We start from the raw sequence: 19,425 nt of genomic DNA, 5'->3' as shown, positions 1-19,425 counted from the left end.
TGCCACGCTCTTCTGTGGCTCTTTAGTGTTTGCCAAACTGCTATGTGCGTGCTGCTGCTTCCATCTGACAAGGAGCACAGCCTTCTGACAGCAGCTTTCAACTTGCCTAAGAAAGAGCTTGCCCATTAAAATGTGCTGCAGATCTGTGTATGTGTAAGGTGCAGGTACAAACTCCTGACAAAGGTTTTCTCCAGGTTCAGTTCCTCCCTGCCAGACACATTGGAAATATTTTCGTCTGGCATTCACGCCAAGAGTCGCAGATTGCTTAACTCAGGAGCTCTGAGAATGGAGCGGCAAGATGTGTTCCGCTTACGTCATAAACAGTGCTCCAGAGCGCTTAGCAACGGGCATATGAATCGTGTGTGCGGGATAGTGAGCATTCACGCCTAGTGCTGGTAATGCACGAGCACTGCCAAAAGGCAAAGGAAGGCGCTTAGCATGCGGCTTGTGCTCAAAGCTTTCAGACTGCCAGAGGACCGTAGCTGTGGTAAGCCGGCTTGCTCATTTGACGTTAGATGTCTCCCGCAAGAACTTCATCCGCAGCTGGTTTATGCTGCTACCTGTTGTTAGGCGACAAGGGCACATGTAGCAAATGCTTCTTCTGCCCCGTATTGCTATGCCACGCTCTTCTGTGGCTCTTTAGTGCTTGCCAAACAGCTCTGTGTCTGCTGCTGCTTCCATCTGACAAGGAGCACAGCGTTCTCACAGCAGCTTTCAACTTGCCTAAGAAAGAGCTTGGCCCTTTAGATGTGATGCAAATCTGTGTGTGTTTAAGGTGCACGTGCAAGCTCCTGACAAAGGTGTTCTCCAGGTTCAGTTTCTATCTGCCAGACACATTTGAAATGTTTTCCTCTATCATTCGCACCAAGAGTTGCAGATTGCTTAACTCAGGAGCTCTGAGAATGGAACGGCAAGATGTGTTCCGCTTTCTTCATAAACAGTGCTCCAGAGCGCTTAGCAACGGGCATAACGAATCGTGTGTGCGGGATAGTGACCATTCCCGCCTAGTGCTGGCAATGCACGAGCACTGCCAAAAGGCAAAGGAAGGCGCTTAGCATCCGGCTTGTGCGCAAAGCTTTCAGACTGGCAAAGGACCGTAGCTGTGGTAAGCCCGCTTGCTCATTTGATGTTAGATGTCGCCTGCAAGAACTTCACCCGCATCTGGTTTATGCTGCTACCTGTTGTTAGGCGACAACAAGGACACCTGTAGCAAATGCTTTTTCCTGTTTCATTTTGCTAGAACACGCTCTTCTGTGGCTCTTTAGTGCTTGCCAAACTCCTATGTGCGTGCCGCTGCTTCCATCTGACACGGAGCACAGCCTTCTGACAGCAGCTTTCAACTTGTCTAAGAAAGAGCTTGGCCATTTAAATGTGCTGCAAATCTGTGTGTGTGTAAGGTGCAGGTGCAAGCTCCTGACAAAGGTGTTCTCCAGGTTCAGTTTCTCCCTGCCAGACACATTGGAAATGTTTTCCTCTATCATTCGCATCAAGAGTTGCAGATTGTTTAACACAGGAGCTCTGAGAATGGAGCGACAAGATGTGTTCCGCTTTCGTCATAAACAGTGCTCCAGAGTGCTTAGCAACGGGCATAACGAATCGTGTGTGCGGGATAGCGAGCATTCACGCCTAGTGCTGGTAATGCACGAGCACTGCCAAAAGGCAAAGGAAGGCGATTAGGCATTCGGCTTGTGCACAAAGCATTCAGACTGCAGGAGGACCGGAGCTGTGGTAAGCCGGCTTGCTCATTTGACGTTAGATGTCGCCTGCAAGAACTTCATCCGCAGCTGGTTTATGCTGCTACCTGTTGTTAGGCGACAAGGGCACATGTAGCAAATGCTTCTTCTGCCCCGTATTGCTATGGCACGCTCTTCTGTGACTCTTTAGTGCTTGCCAAACTGCTATGTGCGTGCTGCTGCTTCCATCTGACAAGGAGCACAGCCTTCTGACAGCAGCTTTCAACTTGCTGAAGAAAGATCTTGGCCACTTAGATGTGCTGCAAATCTGTGTGTGTTTAAGGTGCACGTGCAAACTCCTGACAAAGGTGTTCTCCAAGTTCAGTTTCTATCTGCCAGACACATTGGAAATGTTTTCATCTATCATTCTCACCAAGAGTCGCAGATTACCTAACTCAGGAGCTCTGAGAATGGAACGGCAAGAGGTGTTCCGCTTACGTCATAAACAGTGCTCCAGAATGCTTAGCAACGGGCACAACGAAACGTGTCTCTGGGATAGTGACCATTCCCGCCTAGTGCTGGCAATGCACGAGCACTGCCAAAAGGCAAAGGAAGGCGCTTAGCATGCGGCTTGTGCTCAAAGCTTTCAGACTGCCAGAGGACCGTAGCTGTGGTAAGCCGGCTTGCTCATTTGACGTTAGGTGTCACCTGCAAGAACTTCACCCGCAGCTGGTTTATGCTGCTCCCTGTTGTTAGGCGACAAGGGTACATGTAGCAAATGCTTCTTCCTGCCCCTTTTGCTATGGCACGCTCTTCTGTGACTCTTTAGTGCTTGCCAAACTGCTATGTGCGTGCTGCTGCTTCCATCTGACAAGGAGCACAGCCTTCTGACAGCAGCCTTCAACTTGCCTAAGAAAGAACTTGGCCATTTAGATGTGCTGCAAATCTGTGTGTGTGTAAGGTGCAGGTGCAAACTCCTGACAAAGGTTTTCTCCAGGTTCAGTTTCTATTTGCCAGATACATTGGAAATGTTTTCCTCTGGCATTCACGCCAAGGATCGCAGATTGCTTAACCCAGGAGCTCTGAGAATGGAACGGCAAGATGTGTTCCGCTTTCTTCATAAACAGTGCTCTAGAACACTTGGAACCAGGCACAGCGAATCGTGTGTGCGGGATAGTGACCATTCACGCCTAGTGCTGGCAATGCGCGAGCACTGCCAAAAGGCAAAGGAAGGCGCTTAGCATCCGGCTTCTGTGCAAAGCTTTCAGACTGCCAGAGGACCGCAGCTGTGGTATGCCCGCTTGCTCATTTGACGTTAGATGTCGCCTGCAAGAACTTCACCCGCATCTGGTTTATGCTGCTACCTGTTGTTAGGCGACAACAAGGGCACATGTAGCGATATGCTTTTTCCTGCCTCATTTTCCTAGGCCACGCTCTTCTGTGGCTCTTTAGTGCTCGCCAATCTCCTATGTGCGTGCCGCTGCTTCCATCTGACAAGGAGCACAGCCTTCTGACAGCAGCTTTCAGCTTGCATAAGGACGAGCTTGGCCATTTAGATGTGATGCAAATCTGTGTGTGTGTAAGGTGCACGTGCAAGCTCCTGACAAAGGTGTTCTCCAGGTTCAGTTTCTCCTTGCCAGACGCATTTGAAATGTTTTCCTCTATCATTCGCACCAAGAGTTGCAGATTGCTTAACTCAGGAGCTCTGTGAATGGAACGGCAAGATGTGTTCCGCTTTCGTCATAAACAGTACTCCAGAGCGCTTGGCACCGGGCACAACGAATCGTGTGTGCGGGATAGTGAGCATTCACGCCTAGTGCTGGCAATGCACGAGCACTGCCAAAAGGCAAAGGAAGGCGCTTTAGCATCCGGCTTGTGCTCAAAGCTTTCAGACTGCCAGAGGACCGTAGCTGTGGTAAGCCGGCTTGCTCATTTGACGTTAGGTGTCACCTGCAAGAACTTCACCCGCATCTGGTTTATGCTGCTACCTGTTGTTAGGCGACAACAAGGGCACAAGTGGCAAAGGCTTTTTCCTGTTTCAGTTTGCTATGGCACGCTCTTCTGTGGCTCTTTAGTGCTTGCCAAACAGCTATGTGTGTGCTGCTGCTTCCATCTGACAAGGAGCACAGCCTTCTGACAGCAGCTTTCAACTTGCCTAAGAAAGAGCTTGGCCATTTAAATGTGATGCAAATCTGTGTGTGTGTAAGGTGCAGGTGCAAACTCCTGACCAAGGTTTTCTCCAGGTTCAGTTTCTCCCTGCCAGACACATTGGAAATATTTTCGTCTGGCATTCACGCCAAGAGTCGCAGAGTGCTTAACCCAGGAGCTCTGAGAATGGAGCGGCAAGATGTGCTCCGCTTTCGTCATAAACAGTGCTCCAGAGCGCTTAGCAACGGGCATATGAATCGTGTGTGCGGGATAGTGAGCATTCACGCCTAGTGCTGGCAATGCACGAGCACTGCCAAAAGGCAAAGGAAGGCGCTTAGCATCCGGCTTGTGCGCAAAGCTTTCAGACTGGCAAAGGACCGTAGCTGTGGTAAGCCCGCTTGCTCATTTGATGTTAGATGTCGCCTGCAAGAACTTCACCCGCATCTGGTTTATGCTGCTACCTGTTGTTAGGCGACAACAAGGACACCTGTAGCAAATGCTTCTTCCTGCCCCTTTTGCTATGGCACGCTCTTCTGTGACTCTTTAGTGCTTGCCAAACTGCTATGTGCGTGCTGCTGCTTCCATCTGACAAGGAGCACAGCCTTCTGACAGCAGCCTTCAACTTGCCTAAGAAAGAACTTGGCCATTTAGATGTGCTGCAAATCTGTGTGTGTGTAAGGTGCAGGTGCAAACTCCTGACAAAGGTTTTCTCCAGGTTCAGTTTCTATTTGCCAGATACATTGGAAATGTTTTCCTCTGGCATTCACGCCAAGGATCGCAGATTGCTTAACCCAGGAGCTCTGAGAATGGAACGGCAAGATGTGTTCCGCTTTCTTCATAAACAGTGCTCTAGAACACTTGGAACCAGGCACAGCGAATCGTGTGTGCGGGATAGTGACCATTCACGCCTAGTGCTGGCAATGCGCGAGCACTGCCAAAAGGCAAAGGAAGGCGCTTAGCATCCGGCTTCTGTGCAAAGCTTTCAGACTGCCAGAGGACCGCAGCTGTGGTATGCCCGCTTGCTCATTTGACGTTAGATGTCGCCTGCAAGAACTTCACCCGCATCTGGTTTATGCTGCTACCTGTTGTTAGGCGACAACAAGGGCACATGTAGCGATATGCTTTTTCCTGCCTCATTTTCCTAGGCCACGCTCTTCTGTGGCTCTTTAGTGCTCGCCAATCTCCTATGTGCGTGCCGCTGCTTCCATCTGACAAGGAGCACAGCCTTCTGACAGCAGCTTTCAGCTTGCATAAGGACGAGCTTGGCCATTTAGATGTGATGCAAATCTGTGTGTGTGTAAGGTGCAGGTGCAAGCTCCTGACAAAGGTGTTCTCCAGGTTCAGTTTCTCCTTGCCAGACGCATTTGAAATGTTTTCCTCTATCATTCGCACCAAGAGTTGCAGATTGCTTAACTCAGGAGCTCTGTGAATGGAACGGCAAGATGTGTTCCGCTTTCGTCATAAACAGTACTCCAGAGCGCTTGGCACCGGGCACAACGAATCGTGTGTGCGGGATAGTGAGCATTCACGCCTAGTGCTGGCAATGCACGAGCACTGCCAAAAGGCAAAGGAAGGCGCTTTAGCATCCGGCTTGTGCTCAAAGCTTTCAGACTGCCAGAGGACCGTAGCTGTGGTAAGCCGGCTTGCTCATTTGACGTTAGCTGTCACCTGCAAGAACTTCACCCGCATCTGGTTTATGCTGCTACCTGTTGTTAGGCGACAACAAGGGCACAAGTGGCAAAGGCTTTTTCCTGTTTCAGTTTGCTATGGCACGCTCTTCTGTGGCTCTTTAGTGCTTGCCAAACAGCTATGTGTGTGCTGCTGCTTCCATCTGACAAGGAGCACAGCCTTCTGACACCAGCTTTCAACTTGCCTAAGAAAGAGCTTGGCCATTTAAATGTGATGCAAATCTGTGTGTGTGTAAGGTGCAGGTGCAAACTCCTGACCAAGGTTTTCTCCAGGTTCAGTTTCTCCCTGCCAGACACATTGGAAATATTTTCGTCTGGCATTCACGCCAAGAGTCGCAGAGTGCTTAACCCAGGAGCTCTGAGAATGGAGCGGCAAGATGTGCTCCGCTTTCGTCATAAACAGTGCTCCAGAGCGCTTAGCAACGGGCATATGAATCGTGTGTGCGGGATAGTGAGCATTCACGCCTAGTGCTGGTAATGCACGAGCACTGCCAAAAGGCAAAGGAAGGCGATTAGGCATTCGGCTTGTGCACAAAGCATTCAGACTGCCAGAGGACCGTAGCTGTGGTAAGCCAGCTTGCTCATTTGACGTTAGATGTCTCCCGCAAGAACTTCATCCGCAGCTGGTTTATGCTGCTACCTGTTGTTAAGCGACAAGGGCACATGTAGCAAATGCTTCTTCCTGCCCCGTATTGCTATGGCACGTTCTTCTGTGGCTCTTTAGTGCTTGCCAAACTGCTATGTGCGTGCTGCTGCTTCCATCTGACAAGGAGCACAGCCTTCTGACACCAGCTTTCAACTTGCCTAAGAAAGAGCTTGGCCATTTAAATGGGATGCAAATCTGTGTGTGTGTAAGGTGCAGGTGCAAACTCCTGAGAAAGGTTTTCTCCAGGTTCAGTTTCTATATGCCAGACACATTGGAAATATTTTCCTCTGGCATTCACGCCAAGAGTCGCAGATTGCTTAACCCAGGAGCTCTGAGAATGGAACGGCAAGATGTGTTCCGCTTTCGTCATAAACAGTGTTCTAGAGTGCTTGGAACCAGGCACAGCGAATCCTGTTTGCGGGATAGTGACCATTCACGCCTAGTGCTGGCAATGCACGAGCACTGCTAAAAGGCAAAGGAAGGCGCTTTAGCATCCGGCTTGTGCGCAAAGCTGTCAGATTGCCGGAGGACCGTAGCTGTGGTAAGCCGGCTTGCTCATTTGACGTTAGGTGTCACCTGCAAGAACTTCACCCGCATCTGGTTTATGCTGCTACCTGTTGTTAGGGGACAACAAGAGCACATGTAGCAAATGCTTTTTCGTGCCCCGTTTTGCTAGACCACGGTCTTCTGTTGCTCTTTAGTGTTTGCCAAACTGCTATGTGTGTTCTGCTGCTTCCATCTGACAAGGAGCACAGCCTTCTGACAGCAGCTTTCAACTTGTCTAAGAAAGAGCTTGGCCATTTAAATGTGCTGCAAATCTGTGTGTGTGTAAGGTGCAGGTGCAAGCTCCTGACAAAGGTGTTCTCCAGGTTCAGTTTCTCCGTGCCAGACACATTGGAAATGTTTTCCTCTATCATTCGCATCAAGAGTTGCAGATTGTTTAACACAGGAGCTCTGAGAATGGAGCGACAAGATGTGTTCCGCTTTCGTCATAAACAGTGCTCCAGAGTGCTTAGCAACGGGCATAACGAATCGTGTGTGCGGGATAGTGAGCATTCACGCCTAGTGCTGGTAATGCACGAGCACTGCCAAAAGGCAAAGGAAGGCGATTAGGCATTCGGCTTGTGCACAAAGCATTCAGACTGCAGGAGGACCGTAGCTGTGGTAAGCCGGCTTGCTCATTTGACGTTAGATGTCGCCTGCAAGAACTTCATCCGCAGCTGGTTTATGCTGCTACCTGTTGTTAGGCGACAAGGGCACATGTAGCAAATGCTTCTTCTGCCCCGTATTGCTATGGCACGCTCTTCTGTGACTCTTTAGTGCTTGCCAAACTGCTATGTGCGTGCTGCTGCTTCCATCTGACAAGGAGCACAGCCTTCTGACAGCAGCTTTCAACTTGCTGAAGAAAGATCTTGGCCACTTAGATGTGCTGCAAATCTGTGTGTGTTTAAGGTGCACGTGCAAACTCCTGACAAAGGTGTTCTCCAAGTTCAGTTTCTATCTGCCAGACACATTGGAAATGTTTTCGTCTATCATTCTCACCAAGAGTCGCAGATTACCTAACTCAGGAGCTCTGAGAATGGAACGGCAAGAGGTGTTCCGCTTACGTCATAAACAGTGCTCCAGAATGCTTAGCAACGGGCACAACGAAACGTGTCTCTGGGATAGTGACCATTCCCGCCTAGTGCTGGCAATGCACGAGCACTGCCAAAAGGCAAAGGAAGGCGCTTAGCATGCGGCTTGTGCTCAAAGCTTTCAGACTGCCAGAGGACCGTAGCTGTGGTAAGCCGGCTTGCTCATTTGACGTTAGGTGTCACCTGCAAGAACTTCACCCGCAGCTGGTTTATGCTGCTCCCTGTTGTTAGGCGACAAGGGTACATGTAGCAAATGCTTCTTCCTGCCCCTTTTGCTATGGCACGCTCTTCTGTGACTCTTTAGTGCTTGCCAAACTGCTATGTGCGTGCTGCTGCTTCCATCTGACAAGGAGCACAGCCTTCTGACAGCAGCCTTCAACTTGCCTAAGAAAGAACTTGGCCATTTAGATGTGCTGCAAATCTGTGTGTGTGTAAGGTGCAGGTGCAAACTCCTGACAAAGGTTTTCTCCAGGTTCAGTTTCTATTTGCCAGATACATTGGAAATGTTTTCCTCTGGCATTCACGCCAAGGATCGCAGATTGCTTAACCCAGGAGCTCTGAGAATGGAACGGCAAGATGTGTTCCGCTTTCTTCATAAACAGTGCTCTAGAACACTTGGAACCAGGCACAGCGAATCGTGTGTGCGGGATAGTGACCATTCACGCCTAGTGCTGGCAATGCGCGAGCACTGCCAAAAGGCAAAGGAAGGCGCTTAGCATCCGGCTTCTGTGCAAAGCTTTCAGACTGCCAGAGGACCGCAGCTGTGGTATGCCCGCTTGCTCATTTGACGTTAGATGTCGCCTGCAAGAACTTCACCCGCATCTGGTTTATGCTGCTACCTGTTGTTAGGCGACAACAAGGGCACATGTAGCGATATGCTTTTTCCTGCCTCATTTTCCTAGGCCACGCTCTTCTGTGGCTCTTTAGTGCTCGCCAATCTCCTATGTGCGTGCCGCTGCTTCCATCTGACAAGGAGCACAGCCTTCTGACAGCAGCTTTCAGCTTGCATAAGGACGAGCTTGGCCATTTAGATGTGATGCAAATCTGTGTGTGTGTAAGGTGCACGTGCAAGCTCCTGACAAAGGTGTTCTCCAGGTTCAGTTTCTCCTTGCCAGACGCATTTGAAATGTTTTCCTCTATCATTCGCACCAAGAGTTGCAGATTGCTTAACTCAGGAGCTCTGTGAATGGAACGGCAAGATGTGTTCCGCTTTCGTCATAAACAGTACTCCAGAGCGCTTGGCACCGGGCACAACGAATCGTGTGTGCGGGATAGTGAGCATTCACGCCTAGTGCTGGCAATGCACGAGCACTGCCAAAAGGCAAAGGAAGGCGCTTTAGCATCCGGCTTGTGCTCAAAGCTTTCAGACTGCCAGAGGACCGTAGCTGTGGTAAGCCGGCTTGCTCATTTGACGTTAGGTGTCACCTGCAAGAACTTCACCCGCATCTGGTTTATGCTGCTACCTGTTGTTAGGCGACAACAAGGGCACAAGTGGCAAAGGCTTTTTCCTGTTTCAGTTTGCTATGGCACGCTCTTCTGTGGCTCTTTAGTGCTTGCCAAACAGCTATGTGTGTGCTGCTGCTTCCATCTGACAAGGAGCACAGCCTTCTGACAGCAGCTTTCAACTTGCCTAAGAAAGAGCTTGGCCATTTAAATGTGATGCAAATCTGTGTGTGTGTAAGGTGCAGGTGCAAACTCCTGACCAAGGTTTTCTCCAGGTTCAGTTTCTCCCTGCCAGACACATTGGAAATATTTTCGTCTGGCATTCACGCCAAGAGTCGCAGAGTGCTTAACCCAGGAGCTCTGAGAATGGAGCGGCAAGATGTGCTCCGCTTTCGTCATAAACAGTGCTCCAGAGCGCTTAGCAACGGGCATATGAATCGTGTGTGCGGGATAGTGACCATTCACGTCTAGTGCTGGCAATGCACGAGCACTGCCAAAAGGCAAAGGAAGGCGCTTAGCATCCGGCTTGTGCGCAAAGCTTTCAGACTGGCAAAGGACCGTAGCTGTGGTAAGCCCGCTTGCTCATTTGATGTTAGATGTCGCCTGCAAGAACTTCACCCGCATCTGGTTTATGCTGCTACCTGTTGTTAGGCGACAACAAGGACACCTGTAGCAAATGCTTCTTCCTGCCCCTTTTGCTATGGCACGCTCTTCTGTGACTCTTTAGTGCTTGCCAAACTGCTATGTGCGTGCTGCTGCTTCCATCTGACAAGGAGCACAGCCTTCTGACAGCAGCCTTCAACTTGCCTAAGAAAGAACTTGGCCATTTAGATGTGCTGCAAATCTGTGTGTGTGTAAGGTGCAGGTGCAAACTCCTGACAAAGGTTTTCTCCAGGTTCAGTTTCTATTTGCCAGATACATTGGAAATGTTTTCCTCTGGCATTCACGCCAAGGATCGCAGATTGCTTAACCCAGGAGCTCTGAGAATGGAACGGCAAGATGTGTTCCGCTTTCTTCATAAACAGTGCTCTAGAACACTTGGAACCAGGCACAGCGAATCGTGTGTGCGGGATAGTGACCATTCACGCCTAGTGCTGGCAATGCGCGAGCACTGCCAAAAGGCAAAGGAAGGCGCTTAGCATCCGGCTTCTGTGCAAAGCTTTCAGACTGCCAGAGGACCGCAGCTGTGGTATGCCCGCTTGCTCATTTGACGTTAGATGTCGCCTGCAAGAACTTCACCCGCATCTGGTTTATGCTGCTACCTGTTGTTAGGCGACAACAAGGGCACATGTAGCGATATGCTTTTTCCTGCCTCATTTTCCTAGGCCACGCTCTTCTGTGGCTCTTTAGTGCTCGCCAATCTCCTATGTGCGTGCCGCTGCTTCCATCTGACAAGGAGCACAGCCTTCTGACAGCAGCTTTCAGCTTGCATAAGGACGAGCTTGGCCATTTAGATGTGATGCAAATCTGTGTGTTTGTAAGGTGCAGGTGCAAGCTCCTGACAAAGGTGTTCTCCAGGTTCAGTTTCTCCTTGCCAGACGCATTTGAAATGTTTTCCTCTATCATTCGCACCAAGAGTTGCAGATTGCTTAACTCAGGAGCTCTGTGAATGGAACGGCAAGATGTGTTCCGCTTTCGTCATAAACAGTACTCCAGAGCGCTTGGCACCGGGCACAACGAATCGTGTGTGCGGGATAGTGAGCATTCACGCCTAGTGCTGGCAATGCACGAGCACTGCCAAAAGGCAAAGGAAGGCGCTTTAGCATCCGGCTTGTGCTCAAAGCTTTCAGACTGCCAGAGGACCGTAGCTGTGGTAAGCCGGCTTGCTCATTTGACGTTAGGTGTCACCTGCAAGAACTTCACCCGCATCTGGTTTATGCTGCTACCTGTTGTTAGGCGACAACAAGGGCACAAGTGGCAAAGGCTTTTTCCTGTTTCAGTTTGCTATGGCACGCTCTTCTGTGGCTCTTTAGTGCTTGCCAAACAGCTATGTGTGTGCTGCTGCTTCCATCTGACAAGGAGCACAGCCTTCTGACAGCAGCTTTCAACTTGCCTAAGAAAGAGCTTGGCCATTTAAATGTGCTGCAAATCTGTGTGTGTGTAAGGTGCAGGTGCAAACTCCTGACCAAGGTTTTCTCCAGGTTCAGTTTCTCCCTGCCAGACACATTGGAAATATTTTCGTCTGGCATTCACGCCAAGAGTCGCAGAGTGCTTAACCCAGGAGCTCTGAGAATGGAGCGGCAAGATGTGCTCCGCTTTCGTCATAAACAGTGCTCCAGAGCGCTTAGCAACGGGCATATGAATCGTGTGTGCGGGATAGTGAGCATTCACGCCTAGTGCTGGTAATGCACGAGCACTGCCAAAAGGCAAAGGAAGGCGATTAGGCATTCGGCTTGTGCACAAGGCATTCAGACTGCAGGAGGACCGTAGCTGTGGTAAGCCAGCTTGCTCATTTGACGTTAGATGTCTCCCGCAAGAACTTCATCCGCAGCTGGTTTATGCTGCTACCTGTTGTTAAGCGACAAGGGCATATGTAGCAAATGCTTCTTCCTGCCCCGTATTGCTATGGCACGTTCTTCTGTGGCTCTTTAGTGCTTGCCAAACTGCTATGTGCGTGCTGCTGCTTCCATCTGACAAGGAGCACAGCATTCTGACACCAGCTTTCAACTTGCCTAAGAAAGAGCTTGGCCATTTAAATGGGATGCAAATCTGTGTGTGTGTAAGGTGCAGGTGCAAACTCCTGAGAAAGGTTTTCTCCAGGTTCAGTTTCTATATGCCAGACACATTGGAAATATTTTCCTCTGGCATTCACGCCAAGAGTCGCAGATTGCTTAACCCAGGAGCTCTGAGAATGGAACGGCAAGATGTGTTCCGCTTTCGTCATAAACAGTGTTCTAGAGTGCTTGGAACCAGGCACAGCGAATCCTGTTTGCGGGATAGTGACCATTCACGCCTAGTGCTGGCAATGCACGAGCACTGCCAAAAGGCAAAGGAAGGCGATTAGGCATTCGGCTTGTGCACAAAGCATTCAGACTGCAGGAGGACCGTAGCTGTGGTAAGCCGGCTTGCTCATTTGACGTTAGATGTCGCCTGCAAGAACTTCATCCGCAGCTGGTTTATGCTGCTACCTGTTGTTAGGCGACAAGGGCACATGTAGCAAATGCTTCTTCTGCCCCGTATTGCTATGGCACGCTCTTCTGTGACTCTTTAGTGCTTGCCAAACTGCTATGTGCGTGCTGCTGCTTCCATCTGACAAGGAGCACAGCCTTCTGACAGCAGCTTTCAACTTGCTGAAGAAAGATCTTGGCCACTTAGATGTGCTGCAAATCTGTGTGTGTTTAAGGTGCACGTGCAAACTCCTGACAAAGGTGTTCTCCAAGTTCAGTTTCTATCTGCCAGACACATTGGAAATGTTTTCATCTATCATTCTCACCAAGAGTCGCAGATTACCTAACTCAGGAGCTCTGAGAATGGAACGGCAAGAGGTGTTCCGCTTACGTCATAAACAGTGCTCCAGAATGCTTAGCAACGGGCACAACGAAACGTGTCTCTGGGATAGTGACCATTCCCGCCTAGTGCTGGCAATGCACGAGCACTGCCAAAAGGCAAAGGAAGGCGCTTAGCATGCGGCTTGTGCTCAAAGCTTTCAGACTGCCAGAGGACCGTAGCTGTGGTAAGCCGGCTTGCTCATTTGACGTTAGGTGTCACCTGCAAGAACTTCACCCGCAGCTGGTTTATGCTGCTCCCTGTTGTTAGGCGACAAGGGTACATGTAGCAAATGCTTCTTCCTGCCCCTTTTGCTATGGCACGCTCTTCTGTGACTCTTTAGTGCTTGCCAAACTGCTATGTGCGTGCTGCTGCTTCCATCTGACAAGGAGCACAGCCTTCTGACAGCAGCCTTCAACTTGCCTAAGAAAGAACTTGGCCATTTAGATGTGCTGCAAATCTGTGTGTGTGTAAGGTGCAGGTGCAAACTCCTGACAAAGGTTTTCTCCAGGTTCAGTTTCTATTTGCCAGATACATTGGAAATGTTTTCCTCTGGCATTCACGCCAAGGATCGCAGATTGCTTAACCCAGGAGCTCTGAGAATGGAACGGCAAGATGTGTTCCGCTTTCTTCATAAACAGTGCTCTAGAACACTTGGAACCAGGCACAGCGAATCGTGTGTGCGGGATAGTGACCATTCACGCCTAGTGCTGGCAATGCGCGAGCACTGCCAAAAGGCAAAGGAAGGCGCTTAGCATCCGGCTTCTGTGCAAAGCTTTCAGACTGCCAGAGGACCGCAGCTGTGGTATGCCCGCTTGCTCATTTGACGTTAGATGTCGCCTGCAAGAACTTCACCCGCATCTGGTTTATGCTGCTACCTGTTGTTAGGCGACAACAAGGGCACATGTAGCGATATGCTTTTTCCTGCCTCATTTTCCTAGGCCACGCTCTTCTGTGGCTCTTTAGTGCTTGCCAAACAGCTATGTGTGTGCTGCTGCTTCCATCTGACAAGGAGCACAGCCTTCTGACAGCAGCTTTCAACTTGCCTAAGAAAGAGCTTGGCCATTTAAATGTGCTGCAAATCTGTGTGTGTGTAAGGTGCAGGTGCAAACTCCTGACCAAGGTTTTCTCCAGGTTCAGTTTCTCCCTGCCAGACACATTGGAAATATTTTCGTCTGGCATTCACGCCAAGAGTCGCAGAGTGCTTAACCCAGGAGCTCTGAGAATGGAGCGGCAAGATGTGCTCCGCTTTCGTCATAAACAGTGCTCCAGAGCGCTTAGCAACGGGCATATGAATCGTGTGTGCGGGATAGTGAGCATTCACGCCTAGTGCTGGTAATGCACGAGCACTGCCAAAAGGCAAAGGAAGGCGATTAGGCATTCGGCTTGTGCACAAGGCATTCAGACTGCAGGAGGACCGTAGCTGTGGTAAGCCAGCTTGCTCATTTGACGTTAGATGTCTCCCGCAAGAACTTCATCCGCAGCTGGTTTATGCTGCTACCTGTTGTTAAGCGACAAGGGCATATGTAGCAAATGCTTCTTCCTGCCCCGTATTGCTATGGCACGTTCTTCTGTGGCTCTTTAGTGCTTGCCAAACTGCTATGTGCGTGCTGCTGCTTCCATCTGACAAGGAGCACAGCATTCTGACACCAGCTTTCAACTTGCCTAAGAAAGAGCTTGGCCATTTAAATGGGATGCAAATCTGTGTGTGTGTAAGGTGCAGGTGCAAACTCCTGAGAAAGGTTTTCTCCAGGTTCAGTTTCTATATGCCAGACACATTGGAAATATTTTCCTCTGGCATTCACGCCAAGAGTCGCAGATTGCTTAACCCAGGAGCTCTGAGAATGGAACGGCAAGATGTGTTCCGCTTTCGTCATAAACAGTGTTCTAGAGTGCTTGGAACCAGGCACAGCGAATCCTGTTTGCGGGATAGTGACCATTCACGCCTAGTGCTGGCAATGCACGAGCACTGCTAAAAGGCAAAGGAAGGCGCTTTAGCATCCGGCTTGTGCGCAAAGCTGTCAGATTGCCGGAGGACCGTAGCTGTGGTAAGCCGGCTTGCTCATTTGACGTTAGGTGTCACCTGCAAGAACTTCACCCGCATCTGGTTTATGCTGCTACCTGTTGTTAGGGGACAACAAGAGCACATGTAGCAAATGCTTTTTCGTGCCCCGTTTTGCTAGACCACGGTCTTCTGTTGCTCTTTAGTGTTTGCCAAACTGCTATGTGTGTTCTGCTGCTTCCATCTGACAAGGAGCACAGCCTTCTGACAGCAGCTTTCAACTTGTCTAAGAAAGAGCTTGGCCATTTAAATGTGCTGCAAATCTGTGTGTGTGTAAGGTGCAGGTGCAAGCTCCTGACAAAGGTGTTCTCCAGGTTCAGTTTCTCCGTGCCAGACACATTGGAAATGTTTTCCTCTATCATTCGCATCAAGAGTTGCAGATTGTTTAACACAGGAGCTCTGAGAATGGAGCGACAAGATGTGTTCCGCTTTCGTCATAAACAGTGCTCCAGAGTGCTTAGCAACGGGCATAACGAATCGTGTGTGCGGGATAGTGAGCATTCACGCCTAGTGCTGGTAATGCACGAGCACTGCCAAAAGGCAAAGGAAGGCGATTAGGCATTCGGCTTGTGCACAAAGCATTCAGACTGCAGGAGGACCGTAGCTGTGGTAAGCCGGCTTGCTCATTTGACGTTAGATGTCGCCTGCAAGAACTTCATCCGCAGCTGGTTTATGCTGCTACCTGTTGTTAGGCGACAAGGGCACATGTAGCAAATGCTTCTTCTGCCCCGTATTGCTATGGCACGCTCTTCTGTGACTCTTTAGTGCTTGCCAAACTGCTATGTGCGTGCTGCTGCTTCCATCTGACAAGGAGCACAGCCTTCTGACAGCAGCTTTCAACTTGCTGAAGAAAGATCTTGGCCACTTAGATGTGCTGCAAATCTGTGTGTGTTTAAGGTGCACGTGCAAACTCCTGACAAAGGTGTTCTCCAAGTTCAGTTTCTATCTGCCAGACACATTGGAAATGTTTTCGTCTATCATTCTCACCAAGAGTCGCAGATTACCTAACTCAGGAGCTCTGAGAATGGAACGGCAAGAGGTGTTCCGCTTACGTCATAAACAGTGCTCCAGAATGCTTAGCAACGGGCACAACGAAACGTGTCTCTGGGATAGTGACCATTCCCGCCTAGTGCTGGCAATGCACGAGCACTGCCAAAAGGCAAAGGAAGGCGCTTAGCATGCGGCTTGTGCTCAAAGCTTTCAGACTGCCAGAGGACCGTAGCTGTGGTAAGCCGGCTTGCTCATTTGACGTTAGGTGTCACCTGCAAGAACTTCACCCGCAGCTGGTTTATGCTGCTCCCTGTTGTTAGGCGACAAGGGTACATGTAGCAAATGCTTCTTCCTGCCCCTTTTGCTATGGCACGCTCTTCTGTGACTCTTTAGTGCTTGCCAAACTGCTATGTGCGTGCTGCTGCTTCCATCTGACAAGGAGCACAGCCTTCTGACAGCAGCCTTCAACTTGCCTAAGAAAGAACTTGGCCATTTAGATGTGCTGCAAATCTGTGTGTGTGTAAGGTGCAGGTGCAAACTCCTGACAAAGGTTTTCTCCAGGTTCAGTTTCTATTTGCCAGATACATTGGAAATGTTTTCCTCTGGCATTCACGCCAAGGATCGCAGATTGCTTAACCCAGGAGCTCTGAGAATGGAACGGCAAGATGTGTTCCGCTTTCTTCATAAACAGTGCTCTAGAACACTTGGAACCAGGCACAGCGAATCGTGTGTGCGGGATAGTGACCATTCACGCCTAGTGCTGGCAATGCGCGAGCACTGCCAAAAGGCAAAGGAAGGCGCTTAGCATCCGGCTTCTGTGCAAAGCTTTCAGACTGCCAGAGGACCGCAGCTGTGGTATGCCCGCTTGCTCATTTGACGTTAGATGTCGCCTGCAAGAACTTCACCCGCATCTGGTTTATGCTGCTACCTGTTGTTAGGCGACAACAAGGGCACATGTAGCGATATGCTTTTTCCTGCCTCATTTTCCTAGGCCACGCTCTTCTGTGGCTCTTTAGTGCTCGCCAATCTCCTATGTGCGTGCCGCTGCTTCCATCTGACAAGGAGCACAGCCTTCTGACAGCAGCTTTCAGCTTGCATAAGGACGAGCTTGGCCATTTAGATGTGATGCAAATCTGTGTGTGTGTAAGGTGCAGGTGCAAGCTCCTGACAAAGGTGTTCTCCAGGTTCAGTTTCTCCTTGCCAGACGCATTTGAAATGTTTTCCTCTATCATTCGCACCAAGAGTTGCAGATTGCTTAACTCAGGAGCTCTGTGAATGGAACGGCAAGATGTGTTCCGCTTTCGTCATAAACAGTACTCCAGAGCGCTTGGCACCGGGCACAACGAATCGTGTGTGCGGGATAGTGAGCATTCACGCCTAGTGCTGGCAATGCACGAGCACTGCCAAAAGGCAAAGGAAGGCGCTTTAGCATCCGGCTTGTGCTCAAAGCTTTCAGACTGCCAGAGGACCGTAGCTGTGGTAAGCCGGCTTGCTCATTTGACGTTAGGTGTCACCTGCAAGAACTTCACCCGCATCTGGTTTATGCTGCTACCTGTTGTTAGGCGACAACAAGGGCACAAGTGGCAAAGGCTTTTTCCTGTTTCAGTTTGCTATGGCACGCTCTTCTGTGGCTCTTTAGTGCTTGCCAAACAGCTATGTGTGTGCTGCTGCTTCCATCTGACAAGGAGCACAGCCTTCTGACACCAGCTTTCAACTTGCCTAAGAAAGAGCTTGGCCATTTAAATGTGATGCAAATCTGTGTGTGTGTAAGGTGCAGGTGCAAACTCCTGACCAAGGTTTTCTCCAGGTTCAGTTTCTCCCTGCCAGACACATTGGAAATATTTTCGTCTGGCATTCACGCCAAGAGTCGCAGAGTGCTTAACCCAGGAGCTCTGAGAATGGAGCGGCAAGATGTGCTCCGCTTTCGTCATAAACAGTGCTCCAGAGCGCTTAGCAACGGGCATATGAATCGTGTGTGCGGGATAGTGAGCATTCACGCCTAGTGCTGGTAATGCACGAGCACTGCCAAAAGGCAAAGGAAGGCGATTAGGCATTCGGCTTGTGCACAAAGCATTCAGACTGCCAGAGGACCGTAGCTGTGGTAAGCCAGCTTGCTCATTTGACGTTAGATGTCTCCCGCAAGAACTTCATCCGCAGCTGGTTTATGCTGCTACCTGTTGTTAAGCGACAAGGGCACATGTAGCAAATGCTTCTTCCTGCCCCGTATTGCTATGGCACGTTCTTCTGTGGCTCTTTAGTGCTTGCCAAACTGCTATGTGCGTGCTGCTGCTTCCATCTGACAAGGAGCACAGCCTTCTGACACCAGCTTTCAACTTGCCTAAGAAAGAGCTTGGCCATTTAAATGGGATGCAAATCTGTGTGTGTGTAAGGTGCAGGTGCAAACTCCTGAGAAAGGTTTTCTCCAGGTTCAGTTTCTATATGCCAGACACATTGGAAATATTTTCCTCTGGCATTCACGCCAAGAGTCGCAGATTGCTTAACCCAGGAGCTCTGAGAATGGAACGGCAAGATGTGTTCCGCTTTCGTCATAAACAGTGTTCTAGAGTGCTTGGAACCAGGCACAGCGAATCCAGTTTGCGGGATAGTGACCATTCACGCCTAGTGCTGGCAATGCACGAGCACTGCTAAAAGGCAAAGGAAGGCGCTTTAGCATCCGGCTTGTGCGCAAAGCTGTCAGATTGCCGGAGGACCGTAGCTGTGGTAAGCCGGCTTGCTCATTTGACGTTAGGTGTCACCTGCAAGAACTTCACCCGCATCTGGTTTATGCTGCTACCTGTTGTTAGGGGACAACAAGAGCACATGTAGCAAATGCTTTTTCGTGCCCCGTTTTGCTAGACCACGGTCTTCTGTTGCTCTTTAGTGTTTGCCAAACTGCTATGTGTGTTCTGCTGCTTCCATCTGACAAGGAGCACAGCCTTCTGACAGCAGCTTTCAACTTGTCTAAGAAAGAGCTTGGCCATTTAAATGTGCTGCAAATCTGTGTGTGTGTAAGGTGCAGGTGCAAGCTCCTGACAAAGGTGTTCTCCAGGTTCAGTTTCTCCGTGCCAGACACATTGGAAATGTTATCCTCTATCATTCGCATCAAGAGTTGCAGATTGTTTAACACAGGAGCTCTGAGAATGGAGCGACAAGATGTGTTCCGCTTTCGTCATAAACAGTGCTCCAGAGTGCTTAGCAACGGGCATAACGAATCGTGTGTGCGGGATAGTGAGCATTCACGCCTAGTGCTGGTAATGCACGAGCACTGCCAAAAGGCAAAGGAAGGCGATTAGGCATTCGGCTTGTGCACAAAGCATTCAGACTGCAGGAGGACCGTAGCTGTGGTAAGCCGGCTTGCTCATTTGACGTTAGATGTCGCCTGCAAGAACTTCATCCGCAGCTGGTTTATGCTGCTACCTGTTGTTAGGCGACAAGGGCACATGTAGCAAATGCTTCTTCTGCCCCGTATTGCTATGGCACGCTCTTCTGTGACTCTTTAGTGCTTGCCAAACTGCTATGTGCGTGCTGCTGCTTCCATCTGACAAGGAGCACAGCCTTCTGACAGCAGCTTTCAACTTGCTGAAGAAAGATCTTGGCCACTTAGATGTGCTGCAAATCTGTGTGTGTTTAAGGTGCACGTGCAAACTCCTGACAA

This window comes from Poecile atricapillus, chromosome 4 (genome assembly GCF_030490865.1).
Source record: "Poecile atricapillus isolate bPoeAtr1 chromosome 4, bPoeAtr1.hap1, whole genome shotgun sequence".
Classification (NCBI taxonomy): domain Eukaryota; kingdom Metazoa; phylum Chordata; class Aves; order Passeriformes; family Paridae; genus Poecile; species Poecile atricapillus.
The sequence above is the reverse complement of the archived record's forward strand: the minus strand, read 5'-3'. Positions refer to the sequence as shown.